We start from the raw sequence: 7,815 nt of genomic DNA, 5'->3' as shown, positions 1-7,815 counted from the left end.
TGTTTAATCGTTATCAATTAAATCATGGTCTAGACCACTAGGAAGTTGCTAATAAAACCTTCTGATATTTTCATGGGACTAATAATAACGGATTTGTTTAGAAAAAGAAGTGATAACTTAAGTGATATGATTTTTACTTTGACTTGGCGAAATGCAAAGATAAATAGTCATTATTAGGATGCATCTTTATGCTATCAGTCGGCCAATATCATGGGAGAATCATAAATAAAATTGACGAATATATCAACTACAATGGCGGGAATATGTTTCATATATAATGAAACTTTTCATGGAATGTTGTTGATAAATTAAATCATATGACTCACGATCGTAAAATCCATTTCAAGGCCATTAAAATAAAACTTATTGTTTTAATTCTTCCTCTGTATGTTTCTTCACTAGAAATAATTATAGTGGAATGAGGACTAACCTTGATACAAAATACTTGTTCGCTTAAAAGCAAGTAGGGGAAATAATATTTGTATCAAACACATTAAAATTTATAATATGCTAGCGGATCCAATAACGAAAGGTCTACCACCCAATTATTTGAACAAGTTGTCAATATGGGTTTAAGGGTAGACCTAGTATTATGTAATTCTAGCATAGTGCTTTGATGGAACTTTTAATTTTAATTATTTAAGTACTTGATTATTATTCCTCCATGATATGAAATTTTGTCTATATTAATAACTTGTGCACACTTATTTTCAATATAGACAAATGTACTTTATTACCACTTAACTTTAACGTCATTTGGCTTAATTTAATCGTAAGTTTTATATGAAACACCAATGTATGACCGGTGGGGGTCCCGCATCTCAAAACGACGTGTTTGGCTGTACTTTTCTGCATTGGTGTTAACATAAAACAAGATGAACATAACTTGGCCAAGATAATAAAACATGTATACAAATAGTCACTCGGCCAAGTGGGAGAATGTTAGAAAACAACCAATTAGTGTGACATTCGAACTATTTTGTGATGTTAATTACATGTTAGGTACAATTATATTTTGTACCAGAATATTTTCCATAATGACATTTAAGGCCCTAGACATAAATATACGTAGTATAATGGATATGACATTTGTTTATAACTTCAGGGACTTAATGTGTGTGGTTCTTTAACTTTCTCATAACGTGAAATTATGATTAATTAACACATATATGAGAAACGTTGGATGAGAGGACATAGAACGATCCTTTTGTCTCTTACATTTCAATCTCTCTGTATAAACACCATGATCATGTGTAAAATCAATCCACCAGATTATCAGTGAGGCACCGTTATGAGAAGTGAAAAGAATCAATATGGCATCATCTTCAACACCATTGAATATGTCAATACCTCCAAGTAAGTATTATGTAATCAATTTAGGGTTCTTCATGTTTATGCATAAAACTGATCATGGATTATACCCATCAATTCTACATCCTATTTTTACAATAAATTTTTCAATTTTAAAACAAAAATAAAAGCCATTTTCATAACATAACCATCCATAAAACCATTTTTTCAAAACAAATCCTAAACAAAATCAAAGAGTCATAACATTATGGAATCTCAAACATAGAAGCTATGGATGTTTGTCGGAGCATGAAATGCCTTACAATGATGAGTGGAGGTGAGAGTGTATTCTTTCCACTAGTATATAAAGTGGAGGTGAGTGGTTATTTATTTTATGAGTGCACCCATGTAGAATTTTGTAGTGAGAAAGACTTGGCATGGGAATTCTCCCTAGCCAGGAGAGTTGTTCTAGTAACTTGTTAAATCTCTCCATCTATACAATTCAAATTACTCACATATTTTGTTCTTCATATTCATACATGATTATCTTCTTGAAATCATTATTATGCACCAATCCAATCGATAAATGAGAACCTACAAGTGGTATCAGAGTAAGACCTTGAAGATCTAAGTAATTTATTCAAGGGAACGATCTCGATTGGTTTATTATCTTAAAGATTTTCTTCATTCTTGAAGATTTTCTCAGCCTTCGTATCTAAAAAATCTTATGTGAGTTTTTTACTGTTTTTTGTTGGTGATGTTGCTTCAAAATAAAAATTATGTTGTTTTGTTCATACACATTACTGTTGTTAAATCTGAGTTTATAAAGAAATAGTATTTTGTGTTGAAAAAGATGAACTTTGTGTGAAAATGTGGTGTTTGATCTTTTTATCCCAATGCAAAAAGGTGTTTTGAAAAAGATAAAAATAAAGTTGTGGGATAATGATGCAGGCAAAGTACCTATTTAGCTTTAAATTTATAACCTAACAAACTCTTACTAACTATACACATATAGGCAGTGTACCTAGTCAGTTTATAGTATAGTTCAGGTAACTCAGGTGTCGGCCACAGGGAACGGAATTTAGTTAACTAAATTAACTATTAAACAAACTATGATTGGGGTTTTTACTGATTTTTCAAGATGAGAATAACTTAATATTAACTAGCAAACAAGCAAGCTACAAAAACAAAGTAACTTCAAGCATTAAAAGGATACTTCTGTCTAGTTCTGAATTAACTTTCTCCTATTGTTGATTTCTTATGGATAGATTAGATTGATTACCAATTATCTAGCTATTATGATCAAATATCTAGGCCTATCAATTTATGAATGACAAAGCAATGACCATGCACAAGTTAAACACCAAATTGATAATAACACAATTGGACTATGAATGATATGAGTTACTCTCCTATGATCAATTCATGTAACCAAACACAAATTAATACTAATTATGCTCTCTAACACAGTTAATGTTACTTGTTTTAATTACTTAAACTAAGATTTGATTAATACTATCTCTAATTATCTAATGATCATAAACAATTAGGAGATAGATTCATGCAATTAATATGATCAATTAACACTCAAAATCTGATGCATAAGCAATATCATCTAGAACTAAAACATGCTAGGGTTAATATATATATATATATATATATATATATATATATATATATATATATATATATATATATATATATATATATATATATATATATATGTCTAACAGAAGTAAAATCAATAATAACCATCAAATATTGAAATCAACACATAAGTATCAAGCTCATTTTCACCAAACATAAGTAAAAGGTGATTAGCCTCTCATTGTAGTAGAAAAACACGTTAGATCTATGTAAAATAAGCTAAACATAAGTTTAATAAGCAAACCAATGAGATCAATGATGAATGCCTTCTAAATCTTATTCAATCCTTGAGCTCTCTTGAATTTCGAATTTCTTCTGGGTTTGTAGGGGTTTATTAGTCGTAACTAACCTTAGAGAACAGAATGCATGCCTCCAATTTTGACCTAATGTCCGGGATTTTATAATTGAGGAAATCTGACCACCACGTCGTGATCTTCAAGTTAATCTCGTATCTGCCACGTCATCATATGGGTCGCGATTCTTCTAATTACCATGTCCTGGTTATGTGACCATGACGTGCTCTTCAGACCTTTTCTTTTCTTCTTTTGTTTTTGCTCCCTTTTCCTTCTTCCAACTCCTCGTATGCTTCGTTTTTTTCCCGAGCAAGTCTTTGTCACTACAAAACATAATTTAAACATATTAAGTATCATTAGTTCCATATTAAGCATAATTATAGTTAAAGTATTAGAAATACGTAGTTAATTATGCACATATCAAAGTACCCCATACTTGGCTTTTGCTTGCGCCCAAGCAAAACTGTTTTTATTGTCATCATATTAAAACTTTAGCTACCAACATCGCCCAAAACAATCCATTTTGAGCCTCTCCATTACCCCAAGACCGTAATGCATGTATTTGTGTCTAATTTTTCGTAATAACTTCCCCAATCTTAAATACTCACCATCTTCATAAACACTTGCCCACTTCTCTTGAATAATGCTCATTTTATGCATCCCTCAAAATCCATCCCCAAAAAATTTATTAACCATAAGGTATTTTTTGTTAAACCCCCAAGCATACATATGGAAAAATAACCTAGAAAATAAAAAAAAATAAAAAAAAAAAACAATAATAACAAATACTTGGACAATTTTTCCTTATTTTTTAGTCTTTGATTTGATTTGGAGCTTTTCTTCATGATATATCTTGATTTTCATAGCTTGTACACTCTTATTCTTCAACTTTTGCAACTTTTTTTTCTTTTTTCTTTTTTCACTTATTTTTTTCTCTCAAAACTAAAAAATCTATAAAACCTATTCTTAAGCAAGGGAACTTAACTTCAACCCTTATTGTTTAGAGGTATTAGTCTAAGGTGCAATGACTACAGAAGCTCTCCTAGATACAATTTTGGTCCACGATGCTAAATATATTGCGGCCCTCAAACTAAGCAAGTTTGTGTTTTTCTTCCATGATTTCACTAGGATATGGAAGCCACAAATACACTATAACTAACACATATTGGCTCAAATAAACATTGAAACTCGCAACGGATCGTCCCACATAATGCTAGCACCTTACATCTCAGCATAACAAATTTTTAACTAGATTCAATTTTAGATTATTGTTTCAAATCTTTCTAATAATTTTTTAAAATCCTAGTCATTTTTTTAATTTAATTTTTTTAATCAGAATGCTTGTTTTCCAAGATTCAACCCCTATCCCACACGTATTTGATGCAATGTCCTCATTGCATACTTAGACAATTAAGAACATATAAATTAAATATGAAGAATTGGAACAGACTCCCCTTGGGTAGTAGTGGCGAGATCGAATTCTTACATTTGTGTGGTAAGGCTTGGACTTCTCGTAATATGGCTGGAAACGGTACTTCCGAGCTCTTCTCGTGTGAATGAAAATGTGTCAAAATGGAATAAAATCAAAAGAACCATTCTTGAAAAATGTGTTGAATCTCTGCCATGCCGTGTGAAAGCACCACCGCGACGTGGTGTAAAGCTAGAATTTGTAATGGTCGAGAAAAATAATGTCACCACGACATGGTCTAAGGACACCACGTCGTGGTGTAGTCGTAATGAGTCGTGATAAAAGCTTTTGCCATGACATGTTCATGATGTCCACCTCATGGTGGCTTCTTAGAAAAATATTCTTCAAAATACTTTTTTTTTTCTTCATCACTATGTGGGAGCCCCACACTTATATAAGAACATGGTCTTCGATTGTGATCTTCAAAAATTATGGCTTCTTCATCCATTAAGCTCCTTTATCGCTTCATGTACTTTTATTTCTGAAACTACAAAACAAATTTAGAACACTAGAGAAACATATGATCAATTGCTTAAAATAAAAACTAAACCAAAATAAAACAAAAAAAGAAAATAAAATGCAAACTCTAAAAATCAGGTTACCTCCTGAGAAATGCTTCTTTTTTAGGAGTCGTGAACCGGACTCCTTTCCACTCTATGTTGTTAAAGTTGGGGGTGGGATCTCCCTTTGCTATTTTTTTCTCCTTCCATTGTCACTTGTAAGCTTGAACCCTTCTCTTGTAAGCCTTATTCTAATTTTCCTTCTTCCTCTTATTGGCATTGTTATCATTTTTCACTTTACTTCTTTTCCTTGCTTCTTTTCCTTATTCACCTTTTCATCGTCTTCCATAGGAGCTTCCTTGTCAAACTCATCTTAACCATAATAGGGTCCTTCAATTCTCCACCCATCTCTTTTTATGTTATTTCCACTTCTTCATATAAGTCCTCATCTATTTCATCCATTTCTTCTCCCTCTTGAACCTTAGTTGTAGTAAATGCAATCACCTCAAAATCATTGGATTTGAGGCTCTTGGCTTCAAATATTTGAGTTTTTCAACATTGGGATCCTCCCAAACCTTAATATCTTTTTCCATAATCTTCCCAATCACAACTAGCTCATCAAGGTCCTCTTCGATAGCATCCATCATTCACACTTCATCTCTTGGCTCTTCATGATTCACTTTTGGACTTATATCGAAAGTAATAGAATCATTTTGCACACGAAGTGTCAGCTTTGAGTCGTGGATGTCAACTAGTGCTCTAGTAGTACTCAAAAATGGTCTTCCTAAAATAATTGGAAGTTTTTCATCTTCCTTCATGTCGAGAACCATAAAGTTGACCGGGAAAATTTCCCACTTTCACTAGTAAGTCTTCAATGATTCCTCATTAGTATGTAGTTGAGTGATCCTCCATTCGATGGTCATCCTTGTGTCTTGGAGCTTTGGTAATCCGATCTTTTGATAGAACGAATATGGCATGAGATTAATGCTTTCTCCCGAATCAGTTAAAGCATTAATAGAAATCGAATTGCCAAATTCACAAGGAATTGTAAGTTGACTTAGATCTCCCATCTAGATTGGTAATACCTTCATAATTATAGCTGAACACAGCTCATTAAGAACTACTGTTGAATCCTTTTCCAACTCCTTTCTATTACACATTACATCCTTTGCAAACTTTGGAATTTTTTCCATTGATTTGAGGAATGGGGTGTTAATCGAGAGTGAGAGTACTGGTTCCATAAATTTCCTTTGTTCAGGCTCCAGAGAATGTTTGATTGCGTGAGATGGGGAATGGAAAAGGTGGCAGAAACGAATTGAGAAGAGAAAAATTTTCTTCAGCTTGAGACCACGACGCTGTCATATCACCATGATGTGGTGAAGCATCAGAGAGCAATTTACTTTTTGATCTTTTGGAGTCGGGCTTTTCTTCTTCTGCACACGACTAGGATTGACTTGTAGGTTCTTCATGGGTCATTATTGGCTCGATATGAACCTATTCTTTAGTGTAGATCACCATGACATGAGGTTAGGACTTTAGGTCTTGATTTTTGGGGTAACCATTCATTGACAAGTGTGGTTAATTAACCAAGTTGAGCCTCTATGCTTTTTATGGAATCTTGATGATTTCTCACACTTGCATCAGTAGTATCATGCCTCTTTTTAGATGCTTTTATAAATCTATGAAGTACCGACTCAAATTTTGTATTCTATTTAGGTGGTGCTTGATCGTTTTGATAGAAACCACTTCATGTTTGTCTATACTTCTCATCCTTTTGTTTCTTGTATTCGTCGTATGGTAACCACTCCTACTTGGGCTTCCTCCAATCTTCATCATATTTATCACCACTTGCGCCCTCTTGTTCCCATTTTCATCCAAAACGTAATCATTGGTCAAATGTAGACCACTACAATTGTTACACCCAACTCTTACAGCATGAATGGATTGATCTTATTTTGTCATTTGCCTATCCGTAGAATTTGGCTTAGCTATGATTGCAGCCAAGTTCTCGTTCCCCCATCTCCTTTTCCTCTTGTAACATCATCTTGTGCATTGTGGTACTCACGTGAGTGCTTTGCAAATTCTTCAATTAATTATTTTATTGTAGTCGACTCCTTCTTCATCATAGACCTTTGTGAGTCAAGAAGTTGTCTAGTAGTTACATTCACTCCATTATAGAAGATGGAAACTTCTTGTTGAACATCCAAATCATGTTGAGGGTAACCTTTAAGCAAGCCTTTGTATCTTCCGCAAGCTTCATATAAGGACTCTCCCACCTCTTGTTGAAAGTTAGCAATATTCTTTTTGAGATTTGAATTCTTCGAAGGTGGACTAAATTGCTCTATGAAAGCATCACGAATAATAGCCCATGTAGTAATGGACGTGAAGCATCCTTAGTAACACAGATTATCTTGGCACATTAGGGACATGAAAGTAGTTTGCAAGGTCTTTGACCTCATCAATGTGCTTGAAAGCATCTTCATACTCTTTCCCAGCGAAAGGTATATCCTTGAGCATGGATAGAATGTGTCCCTTGAGTTTGAAACATCTCTCGGCTGGAATCTCGAGTGGAACTAGACTTGGTCCATGTTCTTCATGTATTCTCTTCTTGTAGTCT

The 7,815-nt window shown here is 33.4% G+C and overlaps 1 non-coding gene across 1 annotated transcript; it reads left to right on the top strand.

Annotated features, from left to right (window-relative positions):
• Nucleotides 1–7,403: 7,403 nt before the first annotated feature.
• LOC111914977 (small nucleolar RNA R71) lies at nucleotides 7,404–7,510 on the top strand. The gene has a single exon (XR_002858000.1). It is a non-coding gene; the product is annotated as a small nucleolar RNA R71 (small nucleolar RNA).
• The last annotated feature ends 305 nt before the right edge of the window (nucleotides 7,511–7,815 follow it).

Source organism: Lactuca sativa, chromosome 8 (assembly GCF_002870075.4).
Source record: "Lactuca sativa cultivar Salinas chromosome 8, Lsat_Salinas_v11, whole genome shotgun sequence".
Lineage (NCBI taxonomy): Eukaryota > Viridiplantae > Streptophyta > Magnoliopsida > Asterales > Asteraceae > Lactuca > Lactuca sativa.
This window is presented reverse-complemented; position numbering and strand designations above follow the sequence as displayed.